The sequence below is a fragment of the Canis lupus genome, chromosome 17, assembly GCF_011100685.1.
Source record: "Canis lupus familiaris isolate Mischka breed German Shepherd chromosome 17, alternate assembly UU_Cfam_GSD_1.0, whole genome shotgun sequence".
Lineage (NCBI taxonomy): Eukaryota > Metazoa > Chordata > Mammalia > Carnivora > Canidae > Canis > Canis lupus.
This window is the reverse complement of record NC_049238.1, coordinates 24884665-24908921: the sequence shown is the minus strand read 5'-3', so window position 1 is coordinate 24908921 and position 24257 is coordinate 24884665. Positions and strand designations below refer to the sequence as shown.

The window sequence follows — 24257 nt, the reverse complement described above, 5'->3', positions numbered from 1 at the left end:
TGTAAGGGTATTGCTCTTGCCCCTCAAATCGTCAGTCTGCTATGATCGAGCAGTAAAGAACTGCACAATGGGGTGATTTTAGCATCGAGAGGATAAAGACTGGACACCTGAACACAATTGGACAACCGATTCCCTTCCTCTCTGGTTTTCTCAATGTACTCTCCCATTTCCTTCTCTCACATGCTTTTATTTTTTTCAGTTTATTATTTATTTATTATTTTTTAAAAAGATTTTATTTATTTATTCATGAGAGACACACAAAGGGGGGGTAGAGACACAGGCAGAGGGAGAAGCAGGCTCCATGCAGGGAGCCCGACATGGGACTCGATCCCAGGTCTCCAGGATCATCCCCTGAGCCGAAGGCGGTGCTAAACTGCTGAGCCACCTGGGCTGTCCTTAAAAGATTTTATTTATTTATTCATGAGAGACACAGAGAGGGAGACAGAGACGTAGGCAGTGGGAGAAGCAGGCTCCCCATGGGAGATAGCAGATGCTCAACTGCTGAGCCACCCAGGTGTCCCTCACATACTTTTATTTGAAGCTAATATCGAGGGCCTGCTTCATGTTGGGCACTGTGTTTATATGCATTGTTTCCTGGAAAACAATCTTGTGAAGAAACATCATGAAACCTTAGTTTCTGGAAGAGAGAAGTGAAGTTGTGCAAGGAACCTAGTGTGCCCAGTATCCCCCACCTACTTACAGGATTTGATCCCTATGGTCTGACCTCAGATCTCCTGCCCCATTCACTGTACTATGCAGACCCTCCCAGGACAGGTGATGCCTGTGTCATGTGTGTCTCATTCATTGTTAAGGTGAAGGTTTGTCCCTGAACCTGTCATTCAATTAATTCAAGAAAGTGGCTGATATTGTCTCATTTCTTGCTTACAAGACTTGAGGCTCTACATCTCTATGCCCTTAGGTGAAACCTGCCCAGGTCTATAGCCCACAGGTCCCATGAGAGTCACTTGTCTTTTCTAGGTCCACCGTTGTAGATGGCCCTAGAGGGGACCACCCACAGAAGGGGGATGATGCCAAAGCTACACATGAAGTCCTGCTCCAATGCCCATTCTCTGTATGATCTTTAGGTAAGTTCTTAAAGCCTCAGTTTCCTCATCTGTGAAATGGAAGTAAAACAAGAACCTGCCTTACAGCACTATTGCTGGATTATATGAGGTACCTTGCAGTAGGCAGTTAGCGGAGCTGACATAGTATAAGCACTCAGTAATTACTATCTATAACAGGTCCATGGTCTGTTATCTGATTCTGAAGTCAGAAAAGCTCTGAAAATTGTATATGTGGTGTCAAAACTCATTTGGAAGCGAAGCCTCTCCTGAAGTGATGCATAGCTATATTTAGAAACGCTAATGAGGTATTGCTGTGGAGCCGCTGGGGCTGTTACATGATGCATTGTACACGCGTCACATTGCCCATCTAAAGTCTAAAACACTCTGAATCCTGAAACACACCTGGTTCCCAGGGTTTAGGATAAGGGATTGTGAACCTGGATTACTTATAAGTGCAGAGTCAGTATGTCCTCTGACTTTCAATAGCAATGACTGTCAGCTCTGGAACTCTGAGAGCCAAAATCCTGGAAGGAATGGAAATAACTCTTTTCTCCTAGAAGGAATTAGAGATTGTATTTAAGAACAGAAAGCATGAGAAGTCATGAAGTCAGATGAAATTCAATATATTTCTTGCTTCTTTGCTCTTGTGATCATTAGAGAGCTTCTATAGGGAGATGGTCCTAGATGAGGAATTATCTTTTAAGACCATTTCAGTTCCCAGATCCCAGGGTGTCATGATTGCTTCTTGCTTGTTCAGCATCCTGCTAGGGAGGCCTGGGGAAAGGAGAGCAGACCAGTTGTGTCCTCTCAAGGAATCTATGCTTTCACTGAGGTTAAAAAATACGTGCTCTTGAAACAGGGAGTAGTACGTTAGAAGGTTAAAGTAGATCAGAATATATTAAAAGATGAAGAGATCAATGCTTAAGTGAATAACAGAGATAGTATGTACTGTAGGACTTCAGGAAAAGGACCTCCAAGGTGTGGGAGCTAATTAAGGGTAAGTTAATTCTTAGAGAGAAAAGCTCGAGGAAGGGGTAGGAAAGGAGAGGAGTGGAAGGGAAAGCAGGGGCTTTGGAACTCAAGTCGACACTCCACAGGTAGCCACTATGTGGCTTCAGCAATTTGGCTAAACTTTCTCAGTCTTTGTTTCCTCCCCTCTAATGTGGAGTGGGTTCTATCTCTCTCCAGCTACAAATACTATAAATATTAGATAAAATACTGTATGTAAAGTGTTACCAGAACACCCCTTCTTCTTTTGGTGGCTCTTCCCTGCAGTTTGGCTCTCAGAATCTTAGCTCTCATTTGCTCCATGATTGCCTATGTTTGATAAAGGCATATAAACCAGGAGTACCCAAGCAACCAACCAGCCATTCAGTCAAGGCCTCAAACAAATGTCCCCCTACCCCCACTGCAGCATTTGACAACTCTCTCCTGTGCAGCCCCTCCAATCACTGTAGTCACACCACATCCTCTGTCCAGCAGTGGCCTTTGAAAGCCAGCTGGTCCATGGAACTTTGCCCTGAAGTCAGAGATGTTTGTTCTCAGGAGATCTCATTTTATCTTCTTAGGACCTCTTGACTTGTTAACGCACAGCACCACCCCATGAGAAAGTTCCCAATAGGTGGCGATTGCCCTGATATTTTGACTCCAGTGTCATTGTCCAGTTTCAGTAAGTCATAAAAATACCCAAACCATATAAATCGTACCTATCAACTAGGGGAGAGGTCAAAGGAAATGTAAAAACAAAGGAGAGTAGAGGTTCATGGTCAAAATGCAGGGGGAGAGAAGGCTGCATCAGATCTAATGCAGAAGGAAAGGGGAAGAAATAGTTGCCAGAGCAGAGTTGACACCAGAGCCCACCACACAGAAGCAGGGGGCTCAGGAAGACTGTCTCAGTTCTGAGGGGCTGTGTCTGCACCCCAATATCAACATCAGGTAGAGCTAGTACAAAGAAGGCTATGGTTGAATGAAACTCTTAGTGGTACGGCAGCAGTGGTTTGGTAGTACTGCCCTCATTCCACCTGTATGGAGGATGAAAGGTCCATGAGGATCCTTTCTCCTGTGGGGGCTGGTCTGGAAGAGCCCAAGGGCCTCAGGGACCAGTGACAGCAGGGAGAGCAGCCTGCCTAAAGTAGACGGGATGCTTGGCAGTTTAGATGCAGAGACTGGAGGATTTTGAACACCAGACTGAGCCTTCATCTGCAGCTACTGGGTGCCTGGGCAGTGTTGAGAGAACCAACATGGTGATTAAAAATGGGGTAAAGGGTACCCTGTGATGACAGGTGAGTGTGAATGTTTCAACAAGGAAGGGAAAGAAGACATGGAGACGAACAGGAATAAAAAGGAAGGGATGGGTCCTGCTGATATTTTTGTAATTTTGTTCAAATGAGTTTTATTATTATTTTATCAACTTAAGTTTTTATGGGATTTATTGTGGTAAAGTTCACATAAGATCGACCATCTTGAAGTGAACAATTCAGTGGCTCTTAGAATATTCATAATGTTATGGAATCACTACCTTTATCAAGTTCCAAACTTTCTCATTGCTCCCAAATAAGACCCTGTACCCACTAAGCAATTTCTCCCCATTTCCTCCTCCCTCCCGTACCTGGTAACCAGCTGTCATCCATCTTTATGGAGTTCCCTTTCTCTGAAATATTGTAGGTAAGTGGAATAATATGTGACCTTTGATATTTGGCATCTTTCACTCAGCATGGCTTTGAGTTTCATCCACATTGTCGCATGCATCAGTATTTCTTTCCTTTTATGTGTGGATGGACCACATTTGTTTACTCATCCATCTGTTAATGGACATTTGGGCCGTTCCACAATTTGACCATTGTGAATAGTCAGTAGAAACCTAGGTGTACCATCCTGGTCACATTCTGAAGATGACTCTGCTGCTGTGTCTTTAAGCAAACTTTGCTTGGAGGCTGTGACAAGTCAGACTTTGGGAAATGTATTTCAGAGGTCAGGTACCAGTTTCAATCACTGGTGAACCAGGACACAGGCACCACTAGGCAGAAGAAGCTAAATGTTAGATAGCTCCATCCTAGGGAAACAGCTCCAATTCAGCTCAAGAGGCCTTGGAGAGACAGTGTGGTCTGGTGGAGAGCACCCTAGGGTGGAGTCAGAAGGCAGGGCGGTGTTTTAGGATGGCTCTGTCATTCCCAGGTTGGGTAGTAGCTGAGTAGGTCTCTGAAGCTCAACCTCCTCCTTTCTCAAATGTGCTGTCACCCCTGCTGGCCTTATCACAATGCTGTTAAAAGGCTGCAGGGCCTGTCTCCTGCGGGAGCTACTCAAGCAGTCAAGGGTCACACATTTGTGCAGTGACTGTTGTTTCCCTGTTAGAAGACAAGCAAGCCGACTCTTGAGTCACTCTTAGTATGCTCTTGTGTGAGTCACAGGATGTTATCTGCAAGTATTAGAAAATGAAAATCTTCAGAAGGCTACTGGGTAGCCCACAGAATTAGAGAAATCAATAATCAGCCTCCAAAGTCAGGGACCACATAAGGGCTGGGGTGCCAGGGAAGGAGATGGACTGCTGGGACAAAGAAGCAATGGTCATTTTTCTGCCTTGGGTGGCTCCAGTCAAGGTTCCTGATCCTAGGAGAAGGTCTGGATGATGGGTCACCAGACTAGGGGAGGACAAGACTCCCTGACTGGCAGCTCCATCAGGCCAGCACACTGGTGTGGGAGGTGGAGGTGGCTCACCAAATGCAAACAAGGGAGCAGTTAACAGAAGGAAGAGGAAGTGGGCTCTGGGAGGCCCTAGAACCACAAACGTCCACCAGAGACAAACTCTTTGCACTGTTTGTGCAGAAGCAAGCATAGCTGGGGCCCTGGCACCAAAGGCTCTGGGGTTACCCTCAAAGCAGAGTTCAAGTTGGGGTGACCAGGGATTTGGGGTGAAGGTTGTGGCCTGGCACCTGCATACCCCCTGGGAGGTGCTGCCCTTCTGTGCCACATTCCATGTATGAGGTCCAACAGCTCTGCCTGAGAGGCCTGGACCAAATGACATCTGGTAACTAAAAATATCCTGGCTCCAGGGAATCAGCAGAAGGAGGCCTTCCAAAGCCAGCCAAGGTCCTCAATATATGTAGGAAACGATTAATCACACACTGTGATTCTGCTTGGTATGAGTTGTCTTTACACTTTAAAAATAAATAAATGTGAACTGAGGTCCACCCGGCCCCTCCTTTCTTTAATCATCCATGTCGGAAGTGGTTGGTAACCCCTACTGCCCATGTTCCCCAGGATAGGGTGCCCTGCTTCCTGGGAAAACAGGAATTTCTCATCAGATCAACAGGAAATTCTATTTTTATTGATGTTAGAATTAAAAATACCACAGGGAGAGAGGGACACTCTCATATTCAAGCAGGGCACTAAATTTATCCTCCCACTGAGGTGCTCCCCTCCAAAATTGTTGTTCCCAGCGCTCATTCCTGGGTTTGCTCCCTCTGAGACTAGCCCCGACAGTGTAATGAGACAAGGAGCTGTGACATTCTGACTTGGTTTGCTCTCTGATCCCAGGCAGCAATGTTGCCATGAGGGTCACCAGGACTGGAGGAAGGCTGTGCTCCATTCAGGTCATGATCCAGCTGGGGGACCTATTCCAGAGACACTCGCAAACATGATGAGATAGCTCCAGCATTCCAGAGCCACCTGAGCAGTCCTGGCCAAGAGTGGCCCTGCAGTCCGTGTACCCATTCCCCCCAGTTTGGAGAATGGCATTGATTTGCTGTGAGAAGCCAGCCCCCAGAAAATCAGGGAAGGAAAGCCAAATTTTATGGAGGCCTGATTGTATGCCAAGGACGTACTAGTGGGTACCGGCGGGGCCGGGCCATCCGATGTGTCCAGCAGGCATCAAGGGAAGGTAGCAGCATCGGCGCCTTTCCTGTTTTACAGAAGAAAGAGCAGACACTCAGAGAGGTTCTCGGGGATTGGAACCTGGCTCAGCTTGATTCCAGAATCTATAGTCTTTTCTCTTGACCCTCTATACTGCGTTCAACATCTTGCTGCAGGTCGGAAGCAAAGCCCGTGGACCTAGTGGCCACTAGTGTGAGCACTGCCAGCTGGATGAATGGCAGCGCTTGCAGGCCTTATTTCTCCTGGAAGGAGCATCGGTCTGTTTTGCAGCGTGGCTGCCTTTGTTTGGCCTTTGCTGGAGCACAAATAACTACCTCATGCAGAGGGCGGTGAGGAATTCCCTCAGCATGCAGCTTGCTTGAACTTGAAAGTCACGTGGCTCCTTCTTGTAACCCTGCTAATGTACCCTTAGCCTTTTGTCTGGGATTTGTATAAACCAACATCTTATTTACTTGCTGAGTAGCGTTTTTGGTTTGTTCTGGTTTGGTTTATTTTTTAGTGGTACAAACTCAAAGAATGTTACGTAGCACCTAGGCTTTAACTCTGCCTCTGAAGCTGGGATCTGGATGGAATTCACTTCTCATCTTGGGGCCTAAGTCTCCTCATCTGTAGTAATGAGGGGCTTGACTAGGACCTGTGTTCTCAGTCCAGAGGCTACTAATCACAAGGTAGCACCCCAAATGTGACTCTTCTAAACTGCGATGTGCTGCAAATCTAAAATACACACTGGATTTTGAAGATCGCCCCTAGAAAGAATGTAAACTATTTCATTAATAATAATTATATTGATTACCTGTTGAGATGACAGTAGTTTGGGTGTAATGAATTTCACCTGCCTGCTTCTTTTTGCTAAGGTGGCTATTAGAACATTGACATGTATATGTGATCGGGACCATGTTTCTCACGGACAGGTTGAACTAGACCTTCTGGGGTCCTTTCCATTTGTGATGTGGTCAGGTTACTTGTACAGGGTTAGGTGACGGGGCGGGGCGGGGCTCAACAGAGGCTGTGGAGGCTGCAGGGACCTCTTCCTCTGGCTGCTCCTCTGCCGTCGCTCTCATGTCCTCCACAGAGCTGGCCCACAGTGGAAAGGGCAAGCCCACAGCTACCGGTGCCCTTGCAAACTGGTGTCTGTGGCAAAATGTTTGCCCTGACAGACACTGCACCAGGTCATGGCCTGTCCTCTCTGCCCCAATAAGAAGAGGTCACCCATACCCTGAGATCCTTCCTCCTCGAGGGTTGAGCACCCCTTAAGGAAGTGCCAGGCATGTGGCTAATGGCTGAGGGGTAGCCTCAACTTCTGCCACTGTGTCCAAGAGTAAGAGCGAGTCTGCCACATTTTAGAACCTTGATAAGTGTCTTAACTTCTAAAGAATTGGTTCCTGAGATGCTTGGCTCAGTCGGTTAAGTATCTGCCTTCAGCTTTGGTCATAATCCTGGGGTCCTGGGATTGAGACCCACATTGGGTGCCTGATTATCTGGGTGTCTACTTCTCCCTCTCCCCCTGCCACCACCACCCCCCTCCCTGCCATGCTTGCTCACTCTCTGTCTCTCAAATAAATGAATACAGTCTTAAAAAAATAAAAATCTAATTAGTTTCATGCAGAGGCAGCCTAGAGAAAGAACAAAATACAAAAGAAAGGAATTAAGTGCTAGTCCTAGACAGAAACTCAATGACCAGGTGAAAAAAGGCTAAAAGCTCTTAGAATAGTCAAGAATTGGGGTGTGATCAGAAAAAAACAAAAGAAGCACACCCAGGACAAAGCAAGGCCACGCCTCTCATTGTAGGACACCTATTGCCAAGAGCCCAATACTTCTGTGGCATCAGTTAAAGTCTTGTGAGTGTTAGTTCAATGAAGGGGCAGGTAAAGGCAGGGTCTGGTAGAGGAGACTCAAGCATAAACTCCTACCTGTGGGCAACTGTATGAGGACCTAGGAGATGGGAAGGGAGATTCGAGAATGGGTCACCACATCTTGCCTGGCCTTTGCCCCACCTGAAGAAAGCAGTGTTGGTCATTCCTATGGGAAAGCTAGGATACACCTGACGCCACCGTGGATCATCAGCACATCCTAAGTGCCTCCTCTGTGGGGGTCACCATAATGAACCCTGTGGGGAAGGTCAGGCACACAGAGCAACATAGAGCAAGAAAGCCTCAGAGGGATTTTTGCTCTATATTGTCATTCTAGAAGAGGAGAAACTGAGGCCTGTGGGCAGGAGGGATTTACCTAGGATCACTCAGGACTTGGAATGCCAGGAGGAGGGGTGTGTGCCTTATTTGCTAGGCCCTGGAGGTTCTGAGCAGGTCTGTGAACTTATGAAGCAGTGTTGGGATGACACTAGCAGCCCCAGGCAGGGCAGGGGGTGGATACCAGGTAGGAGGCCACTGCTATCCTTGGGGCTGGAGGTGATAAGGGGGTGACAGTGGATGGTGTAGAGGGAGGAATAAAGATAAGTGGGAGGTTTTGAGTCATACAAATGAAGAAAGGTGGCATCTGCAGAAAGGAGGAAGTCAGGATGGGGAGCACGTCTAGAGTGAGGGAGGTGGGGAGCTGTGCTCAGTTCTAGAGATAAACCATGGGATCTCTGTTCTCTTCTCCCGAGAAGGCAGAAGGCAAGGGAACACATGGAGAGAGAGCCCTAGATGGTTGTCTAGTGTGCTAGTGGGCTGAAGCCCTCCTCCTGGGTTGAAATTTCAAGCCAGTATCCCCAGAACCCCCAGAGAGGATCCTCTAGCCATCCAGCCTGTGGTGGATGTGCAGATGGCCCAAAGGGTACCCAGGGCTTTCCTGAGAGGGAACAGGAGTAACCCCAAGGGCTTATGGGGGCTCCCTCTTGAACTCTAAAGTAAGAATCAGGCAGAGAGACAGGGAGGATACTCCTGCCTGGTCTAGAGTCATGGTCAAAGGCATGAGCGAAATTCAGAGCCAAACAAAGGGGAAGCCCAGGTATCAGATGTCCTGTCTCATTCCTGACTCATCATTTTGTGCATTTTGTCCAGATCTCAACTTGCTGCTTCTCAAGCAATCATCCTGAGCTAATCTAGAAAAGATGTTGACACACCCTCCCAACCCCTGCTGCTCATGATCATCCGAGACTCTATGATTATTTAAAGTAATAATGAAAAGCAAAACAGGAAATTCTTATCCGTTTTGGCAGGAAATTCTTTAGCTGCGTGGAAGGTGCTGCTCTGGGGGTCTGTGCCCTCCAGGAACTGTTTGGAAATGATTTATGGTTCAAGATGGCGCCAGTCCTTCCTCAACCCACCACTGTAGACAAGGGAGGGATAAGCTGGACCCTGGGAAGCAAGGCCTGCATTATCTCGGAATGTGCATTTCTGTTGATAACATGTTCATTGTCTCCACTAATAAGTTATGGTCCTGTTTTTGTCTTGCCTCTGGAATGGGATGTGTCAAATTCAGGCAAAATAAGGATGTTCCATTTCAAATTTGAAAAGTTTAATTCCTTAGTATGTATTATTTTATGAGTAATCCAAGATAATAAGACTTAGGGGAGACGGCTTACATTTATTGAGAACACATGAGTTCCACATACTGCGACAGACCCTTTATACATGTCATGTTATCTTCTCTAATTGTTCCCCCACCTCACAGATGTAAAAACTGAGGTTCACCGAGGTTAAGTAGTCTGGTGTAAGTCACATAAGTAGGAAAGCTTGGAATGAGGAGAACAAAGTTTTCAGTAGACTCTGAAATACCTGAAGGCCTGGGCCAGGTCAGCCATGGTGGCCAGGACACCACTGTGTTCACAGCATCTGGCAGAGTGCCTGTAATATAGCAGCTTCAACCCCTAAAAGTAATTTTTTAAAAAGATTTTTATTTATTTATTCATGAGACACAGAGAGAGAGAGAGAGAGAGAGAGAGAGAGAGAGGTAGAGACACAGGCAGAGGGAGAAGCAGGCTCCATGCAGGGAGCCTGATGTGGGATTTGATCCTGGGACACTGAGATCATGCCCTGAGCTGAAGGCAGATGCCCAACTGCTGATCAACCCAGGCGTCCCCAAAAGTAGTTTTTGAATGAAAGAATTAAGGCGTGAGGGACATGGGGATGCTGATTATCTGGGTTTTGCTGTTGCCTATGCCTAGGCAACCTTGTTCTGTTCCCATAAGGTCTTTTGATTATTTTTAGTATACATAGCACCAAAGAGAACACATCTCATTAAAATTTTGAAGGATCATTGGTTTTTACTGAGGGCTGGGGTTATAGGCAGAACTGGGTCCCTTCCAAAATTCACATATTGAAGTGTAACCCCCAGTACCTCAGAATAGGACTGTATTTGGAGAAATGGTTTTGAGGAGGCAATTAAGGATAAATGAGATCATTAGTCCTAATTCAATGTGACTGCTGTTTTGATAAAAAGAAGCAATCAGGGGCAGCCCCGGTGGCGCAGCGGTTTAGCGCTGCCTGCAGCCCAGGGCATGATCCTGGAGACCCTGGATCGAGTCCCACATCAGGCTCTCTGTATGATGCCTGCTTCTCCCTCTGCCTGTGTCTCTGCCTCTCTCTCTCTCTCTGACTCTATGAATAAATAAATAAAATCTTAAAAAAAAAAAAAAGAAGCAATCAGGATGGAGAGACATACAGAGGAAAGACCCCATGGAGATACATGGAGAAGGTAAGCCAAGGAGAAAGGTCTTAGAATAAACAATTCTCCCTGGATCTTGGACTTGTAGCTCTAGGACTCTGAGGATAGAATTTCTGTTGTTTTGGTCACCCAGTTACCCCCAGCAAACTCATCCAGTTGGTCTCTCTCTGTGTCTCATTACCTACTTGGCCTTATGTCCATCCACCTGCCTTCTTCATAGACCCTCCACACACACACACCCCTCCCATCGTCTGGATAATTTGTTGCTTATGGTCAGAAGATCTACATCCCAGTAGTAGGGCTGTTATAAACCGGCAGGCTCTACTCTCTCAGTCGATTTCTTCATCCATAATTGTTTGGCTGGCAAAGGTTTTGTTTTTAACTGACTTTTAAATGTCTCCCTTTTAAAGGGCATACATTTTCCAGGTCACATTATTAGGCAGTGTGCCTATTGTCTTATAACTGTCTGCTTTACTCGCCTACATTCGCGTCTGAACCGCTTCTGGCTCCAACAGCCTAGTTATGGGATTCTAGGATGGTTTAGCAGGCAGCTTTCCCTGTGCTTGGCCTCCTATCCAGGAGGTTTCTCACAGCCAGTGCGGGGCCTGCCACTGTGAGGCCTCCTCCGTGGCCAGTGCTTCGTACCTGGTGTCCTGCCACCTTGTCTGTTTTCACATCTCTGATGTACTTGAAATTTCCACCTTTATGAACTTGGGACTACTCACCCTTGTTTTTATACCTTGGCCAGCATTGACTGGTTTGTAGGTTTTCCACAGGTCTGACTGACCTTAGCTATTCCATATTGATCCAATCATTTATTCATCCATTCAACAAATATTTATTGCTGGCTTTCCAGTATGCCTTTCTCACTATTACCTTCTGTGCTGCTAGCTTATTTATGGCATGTCTGAGAATATACAATTCTTTTTTCTTTAAGATTTTGTTTATTTATTCATGAGAGACAGAGAGGCAGAGACATAGGCAGAGGGAAAAGCAGACTCCCCATAGGGAGCTCGATGTGGGACTTGATCCCAGGACCCCGGGATCAGGTCTTGAATCAAAGGCAGGTGCTCAACCACTGAGCCACTCAGGCATCCCAGAATTTATAATTCTTTATAACGTGTCTAAGATTTTTATTTATCCCTTTAATTCACTGAGGCAGACCCTGGGAGGGCATTATATACCCATTTTACAGATGTGGGAATGGAGGCTTACAGACCTTGAATTACTTGCCCAGTCACGTGACTAATAGCAGCAGAGCCACAGCTATTCCCCAATCTTCTGGCTCCATCTTTTCAAGACACCTGTTTGCTTCTAACTCCTGCCAGATGGAAGGGGGAGAGCTTTGTTGGCTTTGGAGTTCCTAAACTCTAAGAGAAGACACACTAAAGAAGAATTGTGGGCCTAAGCTCGTGAAGCTACTATTGAAACAAGTGGGCCTAGGATGGGGGAGGCTGGGTATGATGCAGTGTCAAAGGGGGAATCTGTGGATGTGGGTTCCATAGAGATGTGGCCAAGTGGGAGGGGAAGAAACCTGGGGAATATTCGAGCAAGCCCGAGCACATGCTGCAGGCCTGAGTGCTTCCCACCCACGCAGCATTTAGGAGAGGCCTGGCCTGGGGCCTTGGCTCTTAGGAGCTATATTTGTCAGGAGCTGAGGATTTTTTTTTTATTTTATTTTTTTAGGAGCTGAGGATTTAACAGTGAAATCTTGACTCTGAGTTGGAGAGCAGAGAGCTGGAAGGTCAAGTGACCAGAAGGCTCTAGATAGTGGTGGAAACTAAGCAAGAGCGTGAAATGAGGACTAGCATGGAGACTGAGATGTTAGGCCTGCACTAAATTCACTGAACAGCTGAGAATGTGTTTCCATAATTCTTAAATCCAGGTGTTCTTTGTGCATCAAGATACTTCTCGGTGGCCTAAAAATTGGTCTACAGAGTGAATTCATTCTCCTTTTCAAGTCAGCCTTTCTACCTCTTCCAGGATTCTGATCAATTTGTTCAGCTTTACCTGGGACCTTCCTTGTTTTAGCACTGAAAGCGCCACATCCTAGTTAACTCCTCAGTTCTGGGCAAACCGAGATGGTAGGTCACCCTAAAGATCTTTCCCTCTACTCAGTCCTTCCTGACCTGTGAATAGGCCCATGACTCCTCTTCATTAAACAATTCTACTTACCTTTGAGCTCCTATTCCATTCTCTTTCATCTATGGATCACTAGACTTCATCCACATGGAGTCCATCTCACAATGTCCCCTCACCTTCCAGACAACTCCTGGATCTTCCCTATCAAATTTCCCCAGCCCTCATTCTTGATAACCACTGGGTGTTGGGATCCCATTTTCTCCTTCCAGCTTTGAAGCTGCTGCTTCTCTGTCTCAGATCAATCCTTCGGGCAGGCCGAGAGGTTTTCACTTTAGCAGGTTTTCATGAGAGTTGGCCCTGCTTGGCTTGAGCGCACAACTTTTGAAGTTCAGCTGCTACATGAAGTAAGGAGGAGGAGGCCTTATCATCCAACCTGGGAATGGAATACTTCTACCCAAAAGCATAGAGAAGGAAATCTGGGTATATCTTTGGCAAGAATTCTGAGAGTGTTTGGAAATATCCTGTCATTGGCTTGGGAGATGAATTCTCCTCCTTACGGTGGCCTAAGAAGGCTCTCTCTTCATCTGCCTTTGTAACCGTCTCCCCATTCTCCCTGGAAGGTAATCAAGTCCCCAGTTGCCAGGCTCTCACAATGTAGTCAGGACCCTGATCGGGACAGGTGAGAACCAGCTAGTCGAATCCTGAGAGCTCTGTTCATGGGGAAAGTGATTCTCCTAGCTGATAAAGGCCTTTTCACTCATCATGGGCTCATTCATTTTTCCATTGGAATTCAGGGGCAGAGCATGGCCCTCTAGTGAGTGACGATGGTCAGAAACTAATGAGTAGATAGATCACAAGAAATTGCAGACATGAACAAGGTCAACAGCTTGACTGGTCAACCTATTTTTAGTACCAGTGTTACAAGTCTAGAAAGGACTTTGAAGAATAATTAGTCTATTCTTCTTGTCTCTAGTGGAGCTGTATGTAAATAATCTCTAATTTTCTATATTCTAAGTCTTCTTATTTCTCTGGAGAGTTTGTGCCCTTTGCTCCTTAAAAATAAAAATGCAACCCTCCACCCCCCAAAAATCTCCTCCTTCAATCGTCTATTAAGCATTTTTTGTGTGTTTTTAAAAACTATATGGCTGGATATAAAAGAGGTAGAAGGGATATTTTTTACCCTTGAAAAGTCTCCCATTACAGATGGGAAGACAAAGTATACATAGGGATAAAAACTCTTGAAAAGACTTCTTGTTGCTTCTCCTAGCCCTGCCACTTAATGGATGTCAACCTTGGCCAAGTAACTCTGATGTCGCATCGGAAACTTACTCTTTAAGTGTCTCACTTGTCATAACAGTGCTCACATTACAGGGTTGTTCTGGGATCCAGATTAAATGCATGTAAGCAGCCTAGCCTGTATACAGTATGTATTAACAAATGTTAGCGATCACTAATAACTTAATTCTTATAAAAGTTCTGGCAATAGAAAGATTATTACCTCTATTTTACAGATGAAGAGCACTGATATTTGTTCAAGGCTAATACTTGGTGGATTTGGGCTTCCAGCTTGGGCTCCTGACTTCCTAGAATCAGCATTTACACATGGCTTGGATGAGTCTACCTCCCTCGTGCAGGGTAATAGTGCCCCAACAACACCAAGAGCTTCTAGAAAGTAAAATAGAAGGCTTTAGTGTGCAACTGGTCTGAAAATGAGTGATAGTTATAGAGGTGGAGGTTATGTAGGTCTCTGGGTGTCTGGTGGGCATAGGGGAGTCTCCAGGGGAATGGCTAGCATCAGGCACATGCTCACCTTCCAAGATTTGTCCTTGTCACCATTTGTCTGCCTCAATTTCAAAGGACAGATGAGGCACAAGCTTTGGGTACGGGACGGCTGGCGATCTCTCCCCTAGTGGCCCAAACCTCAGGCTCCCCACACTGCCGTGTGACTCACACAGCCACACCAGGCTAGATTCTTCTCTGACTGTGGCCCTCCAGGGACTCCATTCACTGGGCCTGTGCCAATTTGTCCAGCACGGAACACCAGCAGATCACCCTGGGTAGTGCAGGCAGTTTGGGAGAAAACCACAGGAATAGGAAACCCAAGCCTATCTTCTGGTACCTTACAGTCTGTTTGGCAGACCAAGCAAAGGCCCTTGAGACCCTTAACAAGCAGCTCAGTCTTTTGTGATGAGATGCTGACTTTATGGGTTCAGGGAAGGGAGAGTCACAGTGGACTTGTCATCAACCGGGGCTGAGAAGAAAGAAAAGTGGAGATAGCCAGAGTGGGCTCATCTGCTGGCCACTTTCTGTGGAAGCATGTTGGCAGGCAGCGTGGGGGAGGACAGGGTCTAGAGCCATGCCTTTGCCCCAGAGACACTTTTGGGGGGCGGGGGAAGGTGATTGCTATTTATCAAGTACTTTCTCTGTGCTGGCTCCATTGCAGACATGGCCCAGTTTTATTCTCATGACAACCCTGGGACAGTGGGTTTAATTATCTATAGTTTACAGATGTGGTTCAAAGGCAGGGTTCAATTACCTGCCCAGATGATATGCTGCGGAGGCGCTGCTGATGGGCTTGGTGGCCTTGAGAGGTGACTGTTTAATCACATGTAAACATTGTTCTGAATCTTCAGATTGCTCAGCTGGAGGCACTTTTCAATGTTGTCTTTCCAAGGCTGGAATTGCTTAATAGAAACAGGATAGGAAGGCTCTGATACGGTGTTTTGCAAAGTTGTTCCCGAGAACTCTCCAAAACTATTGCACCACTAGAGAAGCAGGATCAGAACAGTTAACAAAACACACACATACTCACACACACACAGCACACACATGGATGCACATAGACTCTCACACACACAAATACACAATATACAAGGCACACATACGGATGCATACAGGCTCTCTTTCTCTCTCTCACACACACATAAGACACACTCACAGATGCACACAAACTCACACACACACACAAGGCACTCATATAAATGCATAGACTCTCACATATATACATACACATGGCACACAGATGCACACAGACTCTCTCTCTTTCACACACACACAAATATACACACACACAAGGCACACACAGATGCACACAAACTCTCTCACACACATACAAGACACACATAGAGACGCACACAAACTCACACACACACAAGGGGCTCACATAAATGCATAGACTCTCTCTCTCTCTCTCTCTCTCTCTCTCACACACACACGCACACACACGGATGCTAAAGCCCTGTAGACACTGCAGTGCTCCCACTACATACTTTGCAAAAAAATGTTGGATTAGGGCCAGAAACTACAATAACTGAAATAACTTTGAAAAGAAACCCTTGGGGGCAGTGGGAAGAGCCAGAGGAAGGGCATGAGAAGGATTATCTTACTCTTCATGCTTGTTTAATGTTCACAGAGAAAGGGAGCAGACTGAAACTGATCAACTCTCCCATCCCAAATCTGCTTTTTATATTTAAAAAAAAGACTGTGGTTTGAGACACATGAATTTGGTTTTCAAAAGAAATTTTATTTTTGCATTAGAAGAAATTTAGAGGGTTTTTTTTTTCAAACTTATCTAGAGAGTTGCGTTTCCTGAGCTGTAAAGAAAAAAAAATTCTTTCCCTTCTTGAAACTTATCTCCTTTTCTTTCAACAATAAGTCATATATTGGGTTATTTTTTTTTCCATATCTAGATCAAATGGGACCAACAACAAAGGGAAGTGATGGGACAAGTTGATCTCAAAGGTTAGCCACAGTAGAAAGCAGGTCCTCTAAGAACTGAAGTGGGGTGCCAAGAAAGGGATCTGGGGACAAGGGGAGCCCCATGTGACCCAGATGAGCTGCTCTTATAAAGATGAGGACATTGTACTTAATTAATTACATGAGTATCTATTTAAATCTTCTTTCTTTTCTAGACCCAAATTCCTCCAACTCAAAACTCCATCCCTCACAATACCCACCAATCATGGATTTTGTGTTGCCTAAGTGAGATGGGAAAGAAGAGCCAGGGAACCCAACCGGCTGATGCCGGAGCTCATGCCCACGGTGCTTCCATCATCACTGGGTATAGATGTTGAGCTCCACATGTACAGGGAGGGCTTGATTGCTTTTTCCCTTTTTTTTTTTAAGTTAATAAACTTTATTTTCAGAAGAGTTTTAGGTTCACAGCAAAACGGAGCAGAAGTGCAGAGTGTTCCTATATACCGCCCATCCCCACAGGGTCATACAGGCTCCCCACTGTCAGCACCCCACACAGCAGGGGTCCATTGTGACTGTGCAGGAGCCCAGCTGATGCATCATTATCATGCAAAGCCCACAGTTTACATTTGGGTTCCCTCTCAGTGTTATATACTCTACGTATGGGTTTTGACTTGTGTGTGTTGACCCTACTTTCTTTTCTTTTCTGATGTGGTTCTATGTGCATGTTTATAAGGCAAAATATTATAATAACTAGATAGTACGGGAAGATACCAAATCTAGAAGAAATCTGTCTGGACATGTGGGGGGCCAGGGAGATAGAACTCCACTGGTAGGTGCCTGAAGTTGGGTGGACATGAGGGTTTCCCAGGGCCCATTCAGCTCTAAGACCTGCGCTTCTATAAGCTGGCCATCCGTTCTCAGGGACACATCTATGAAGCCATATCCATGGGGGTGCTATGCCCCCATTTTGCCCACTCTGGCCCACAGGGCTTTTATCATAACGATCAGTCGGGATTCATGGTGTCTAGGCTTCTATTTGTTTGATAGTGTCTGTAGAGGATTATTTGTCCCCACACTTTTCAAAGATGATAAAATGAGGACATGGAATAAGATCTGCATCATTTATTATACTTAATTAACTATGCATAACATACAATTATTTATATAACAAACCACATATAATATACAGTATGGCTCTGGTATTAAATATGATTCTTCTTCACTGAGGACCTGGAGGCACTTTAGTCTAGGACGAATGTGCCGCAGATCCACCGATCTGTGTCAGCGAAGACATTGCTAGTGGTTCTGGAAGCCACACTGGGACTCAGGTCTTCCCACTGGTGTCCCCAGAGCTGCCACCAATCCATGGCCACTGGATGTGGAAAGAAGCTAAAGGTGTTCTGATTCCCATCAGATCTTCTTTTGTTGTACCAGTTCTTTGTGATCCACTGATCTTTACAGCCTACAAATCTGCAGTTAAAAAAAAAAAAAATCCCCAACTCATCACTAGGGCTTTTATACCAAACGAGGTAACATTTGGGTCTCTATGTGCAATTGTATGGCCTGCTGCTTAAGGACAGGTCTTTAACAGTTTCATTCCTCAGAAAGCATCCTTCCCTCTAATGCTTACTTCTTTCTTTTTATTTTTTATTTTTATTTATTTATGATAGTCACAGAGAGAGAGAGAGAGAGAGAGAGAGGCAGAGACACAGGCAGAGGGAGAAGCAGGCTCCATGCACTGGGAGCCAGACGTGGGATTCGATCCCGGGTCTCCAGGATCGTGCCCTGGGCCAAAGGCGGGTGCTAAACCGCTGCGCCACCCAGGGATCCCTCTTTCTTTTTTTAGAGAGGGAAAGGGGAGAGGCAGAGGGAGAGGAAGAGAGAGAATCCCAATCAGACTCCATGCCCGGCGCAGAGCCCAATGCAGGGCTCGATCTCATGACCCTGAGATCATGACCTGAGCAGAAATCAAGAATTGGACACTTAACCCACTGAGCCACCCAGGCGCCCCTCTAGTGCTTCCTTCTTGAGAAGCCCTGGCTGGAGCTGCAGCCCAGGAAAGAACGCTCTCTCCCTCGACTCTTGATCTCTGTCTCTCTCAGAGCATGTTCCAGAATGCAAGGGATTTTCTTTTGGCAAGAATAGCAGAAATTATAGATTGAGAATGATTTGCAAAATAGTCTCATTCTGCACAGAATGAGGGTCTTGTGGTCCTTCTTATCCTTCACTATTAAACAACCTTCTGGCTGGAGCTGCCTGAGGTGTAATTCTGGGAACATTTTCAGCTTTTCCCATGGTTCCGTGACTCCAGCTTCGCCCACTATTCCAAGTGGCCTGCCAAGTAGGGTCTGGTGCCACACGGCACTTTTTCCCTGGCAGAGCCACTGCTGCTCCTTGTATGGTCGACTCCCCAGTGTCCAGGAGGCCGTCCTCTGATCGGGTTTATCATAGAGCCGTCGGCTGTTCGATCATGCCAACCGGTACACATGGAGCCCCTCTTTGCCAGGCCCTCTGCTGGAGGTTGGGTGCCCGGGAGTTTGGCGTGCAGGAGGCGGGCTAGACAGTGTTCTTGGGTTCGATGCTCTGAAGGGGAAGGGAAGGAGGTGGAGTGGGTGGAGGGGGTGGTCGGGCTCCACGTGGTCAGGAGGGCTCAGCTAAGGCCGAGGAGTTCTGAAGCCGGGATGGCCCATCGGAGCTGTCCCAGGTTGGGACAAGGGGATCAGGCCCTCTGTTTCCTCAAGGACCACTGGAGGACGCAGCTGCCTTGGGACGAGGGTGTGGCACTGGCCGAGGCAGATTTCTGCAGCCGAGGGCGATTTCCAGAGTCCGCTTGAGCTTGAGGGCTGGCAGCTGGCTGTACTGCCTGCAGCGAGGCAATAAACACTCAAGGGCGCTTTTGGCGGTGGCGCAGCCAGGCCACGGCTGTGTCCATGAGTGGTGTTAAGCCCGCTCCATGCCCTTAAGGAGCCAATGGTCGGGATGTTGGAATTAAGCTAGAATGCAAATAACGAAAGCTGTAAGGTGGCAGCAGGCAGATGGAGAACCCCAAGCCCTAGAGATCTGTGGGTGGAGGGTTGATGGTGGAGGTAGAGGTGTCACATTTGCTTGGGGAAGGTATTTGCATTGAGTCTTGGAAAATACTGCCTTGAGAAGGTTTGTCATCAGCCAAGGGAGCCTGGTTGAAATGTGGGGTGCACCTAGTGGGCTGCCTCTTCGCAGACTGCTGGGCCTGAATTGCGCACCGAGATTCGGTCCCTGGGGCTGACGAGTGCCATCTGGTCAAGCGCTGCCGTTCAGAGGCTTGTTTTCTCTTTATCTCGAGAAGTTCCAGGAAGTGTGGCTGGGGGGTTCAGGGCTCCTGTTATCTCTGGCCTCACTTCCTGCGGCCACTGGCCATGCCGGGGTATCGAAAGGACAAGCTACATCTGTTCTAGGGCCTGGACAGTGACTCCGCTCAGGCCAAGGAGCACCCACAAGGACTTTCCTGCAGTGAAGTCTAGCTTTTCATTCCTTGGCATGTTCCTGAGGAGTAGGATTTTCTGGAATGAGGGGAATTACTTTGTCCTGCTGAGAAAGCTGTACAGGAATTTAGGAAGCCGATAAGATCCAGAGGAGAAGGCCACATATGAGCAGGTGCAGGCATGGTGGCCTGTCCCAACAAAACACCTGCCTGACCCTGAACCTCCCACCTTCTTATCTGTCGGGTTGCCAGGACCCTCTCCCACTGGACTTCTGCTTCATTCTTAGCTGTGACGTACCTGTGACCAGAGTCGCAGCAGCAGTATCTGATCCCATGATCGCACAAGCAAACTGTTGGTTCCTCAGATCAGCATAGGGAGACTCCAGCTCCGTGGGATGGGACAGACACGAGTGACAAGAGTGATATGTGTGTGCACATGTGCGTGCACATGCCTGTATGCTTGTGTGCATGCGTGCATCGCTGGCCTATGGGGGACAGAAGGCCTGGTCAGGGGAAAGGAGATCCTCTGACCTCCTGGGATGAGAGTGAGGAGGAAAGCAGGAAGAACAGGGATGAAAGAGGCAGTGGCCTAGGAAAAAGGAGACCCGATTTCACCAGTGTCATTGTGCCAATATGTTTGAGATTCTCTCAAAGGTGAACCAGTCCCAGTCCCACCCCAAGATAGGATTGGGGTGCAGTGAGGGTCTTCTCTCTACACTGAGCTGGCTTTTGCTACTCAAACAGGGAGTGAGAGATGCTATGACAAGACACTGGCTGGGGCCTTCACTTTATACAACAATGTGATTCTGAAACTTTGTGGATGAAGAGAAACATTTGCCATTTGGGTCATGTGTTCAGGATGTCTGAGGATCTGCTATTACCTATGAAAGTCTTGGGTGGTCTGCATTGAAGCCAGGTTGTCTAGTCACCACCCTCCTCCCAAGCCCACCCCCATGGGTGCTTCTTGAGGGTTCAGAGCCCACTGTCAGCATGAGCTCATGGTGGTTGGGAGGCCAGGCAGGGATTCAGGGCTGTGCAGGTGCCCACAGATTGTCTTTGGACCCTGGGCTGGGGTGTCCAAGCACACTGGTTCTTCCTGGATCCTCCACACTCTCTTTCCTTTGTGCCTTTCCAGGACTTTCCTTCCTGTAGATGGAATTCTCACCTCTTCCCAGAACCGAGCCTCTTCTAGCTACAACAGAACTCACATGTACAGTTTTATGCTCTTGGTGAACTTTCCCCTCTGTTAGCATCCTCACAATATCTCCAAAACATTGAGATGACCCCCACTTAGGAGCAAAGTAAATGGAGGCCCAGAGGCCACATGGTTTGTCCTGAGCCAAAATTCAGGCTGTGTGCATCCCTGGTCAGCTGCTGACTCCTAGCCTCAGGCCATGGTTCCAGCATCAGATTTCAGTGTGGAACTGCCCCTTGTAAAACTCTGAGTCAGGAGATAGAACTGCTGTTCCTTTCTTAAAAGGTTTTATTTATTTATTCATGAGAGATACACAGAGAGAGGCAGAGACATAGGCAGAGGGAGAAGCAGGTTCCCTGCGGGGAGCCTGTTATTGGACTCCATCCCAGGACCCTGGGGTCACGACTTGAGCCAAAGGCAGACACACTCAACCATTGAGCCACCCAGGTGCCCTGATAGAACTGCTGTTTTTAATGTTTCCTTATTCTATAGTCTCATGTGTTCTAAGTGTGCACACTCATAGCCTCTGGATGCTTAGAAAAGGATTATTATTTTGAAAGTTCCCCAGCCATCATTCCCTCTGGAGATCCCTGCCATACCCTCTCTTCCTCACTGATCCAGCAAGACCCATTTCAGAGCATCCTCCCAGCACACACACACACACACACACACACACACATACACATGCCAGGAGTCCTCCCCTGCTGTGGCCTGGGTCTCCTCTGCACATCACAGCAGCACTCAGGCACCGTGGTTAGGTATAAAACACAGGGTGGCACAAGGCCATTGGCCGTGCTGTTTACTGGTGCAGGCCACTGCTTCATCTGACCTCACAAGACTTGTAGCTTCTTGAGCATAGAAAGGAAGCTACGACGCTAGAAAGATGTGGTGTGAGCTGCTGGGTCTGCCTATGGCATGGTTCACTTCAGCAAACTCTCCCCTGAGTATATCTGGTTGGCAGGACCTAAAATCACATCCTGAATCTGGTTGCGAGGGATTCTGGGAATTGCAGTTTTTCTCTGTCCAACCCGTATGCCTTCTGTTTAGCTCTAGGCAGACACCTGCTCAGTCAATCCCCAATATCTATATCATTGCAGAGAAAAGGGAAGTCCCATCAGTGTTTGACTCCATTAGTGACAAGTTTTCCAGCCTCAAAAGCGATGTTGAAGGGCCAACGGTGATGCTCTGAGACGCTGCAGAATGTGGCTCACGCTATGAAGGACTTTGTGCAAATCTCTCATGCCTTCAGCTTCAGGTGACCTTGGTCATTAAGAAGGCAGGAAGTGGGGATCCCTGGGTGGCTCAGAGGTTTAGCACCTGCCTTTGGCCCAGGGCATGATCCTGGAGTCCTGGGATGGAGTCCCGCGTCCCGCTCCCTGCATGGAGCCTGCTTCTCCCTCTGCCTGTGTCTCTGCCTCTCTCTCTCTCTCTCTCTCTCTCTCTCTCTCTGTCTTTCATGAATAAATAAATAAAATCTTAAAAAAAAAAAAAAGAAGGCAGGAAGTCAGTATCTTGGACTTTTTCTCCTTTACATCCACTCAGTGGACTAGAATCTTAAAAGAACTTACCAGGTATTTTGATCATGATAGTCTAGGTTAGGCTACGGGATAAACAGCCCATGACCACCAGTGGCTTAGCATTAACGTGGCCAGGGCTACCACCTTGTTCATGCCACCTGTCCAGTGTAGACTGGTCAGGGACTTCGGAGTGCCCCAGGGCTTTGGGCTGACCACAGGTCCATCTTCACACTTCCCCTCAAATGCATTCCTGGTGAGGCAGGAAAAGCAGAATATGGCAAACTACACGCTTGTTTCTGTGAGGAATGAACATGTTGACCCTCCGACTTCACTAGCCAAAGCAAGTCACATGGCTCAGCAAACGTCAAGGGGTAGACTGGCAATCTTCCTTGCACTGAAGAACCGAGTATGGTTAATGGGACTGATCAACTCTGGTGGGAGGCAGAGGGGACAGCCATGCCCCCTACACCGTCCTGGTTCGCTGTACTCCAGCTGGGGCCACTTAACATTCCCCCATTACCATTTTCCCGCAGGCACTGAAAAGTTTAGCTTTAAAGATACGGATACAATTTTTACTTGAAAATGGCCTGTGAAAAACCTGGCACAGTCCCCAGAGGCATAATTCTCATCATGCTTTTCCTCAGATACATCTGTGGTTCTCAGTCTGTCATGACTTTGTGGGCTGGGAATGCTGCATGTTTACTTTTGAATAAAAGCCCTGCTTATCTTTCTTGAATTCGGGAGAGAAGGTGATTGGCACAAGAGGTGCAGCCCAGATGGCTCCTCGGGTTCAGCGCAAGTGCTTCACCCGGGCTTTCTCTGACCACCTTCTCCCCAGCTGGAAGCCATCTGCTCTCATGAGTCCCTACTTTGCCTGTGCTCCCCACTCCCTCCCTCACCCCTCATTCCTGGCACGGTCCCTCATTGCATTATCAACGTTTGTATAAATGTTTCACTTCCCCCACTAGCTCTCTGAGAGCCAGAACTTGATTTGATCCATCTAGAACTGTCCCTGCTACACAGATGGCAATTCCTAAGTATTTTTGAATAGGTCAAAAAATGAACCTCTATCTTTACTGTAGGGCCTTTCCTGCTGGAGTATTTCAGTGTCTTCTGAGTAAAAGAAAGAATAGGTGGGTGGATGAATGGCTGGATGGCTGGATGGCTAGATGCACAAATGAAAGAATAAAGGATTGAATATGTATAGAGTCAGTTAACCTCTCCTAGGGAAGCTAAGCAAGCCTATTGTCCCCAGATAGTTCTGCTGATTCTGACCGGCTAACACAGAAATGTGGGCTCTTGGAACAGAGGGGACAGATGGAAGTGGAGTGATGCAGGGCCACTTCTCACCACTCTGCAAACTGAGGCCCAGGCCCTGCTATGGCCAGCTGTGTCCCCTGCACCTGTACACAACCAGACTTTGGTCATGATTGAACTTGAATGCACCAGGGGCAAAATTTGCTGGGACAAGGGTGTAGGGTGTTACTCTCTTCTCTGATGGTTTCTGTGGCCCAAACTGAGCAGGGTGGAGGAAGAAGCCAAGGGACAGTGGAGTCTCTAGCAATTCTTGCCTGTGAAACTGCCCTGCTGGGTCCCTGCTTTCTACATGAAATGTTTTCCAGGCTGAGGCATGATATAGCCCCAGGTCCCTGAAGCCTAGAAGAGGTCAGTGGCCTAAAGCAGCAAGAGCCAGAGGGATAGCCCCAGAGAAAGTGTCCTTCCATTGTTCCCTTGCCCATTGAGAGGAGCCTCAAGTACCACTTCCTCTT

At 47.3% G+C, this 24257-nt stretch overlaps 2 long non-coding RNA genes across 2 annotated transcripts in view; one reads left to right on the top strand and one right to left on the bottom strand.

The window, feature by feature from the left end:
• Window positions 1–976: 976 nt before the first annotated feature.
• The window catches only part of LOC119869732, a 41508-nt gene continuing 18227 nt past the window's right edge, over window positions 977–24257 (top strand). The window contains exon 1 of the long non-coding RNA XR_005372280.1: window positions 977–1085. This is a non-coding gene — a long non-coding RNA (uncharacterized LOC119869732). The remainder of the gene's footprint in view (window positions 1086–24257) is intronic.
• On the bottom strand, window positions 9514–14748 carry LOC111090424. The gene is made up of 4 exons (XR_005372279.1): window positions 14431–14748; window positions 14119–14285; window positions 11758–11859; window positions 9514–9741 (listed from the first exon to the last, which is right to left on the bottom strand). It is a non-coding gene; the product is annotated as an uncharacterized LOC111090424 (long non-coding RNA).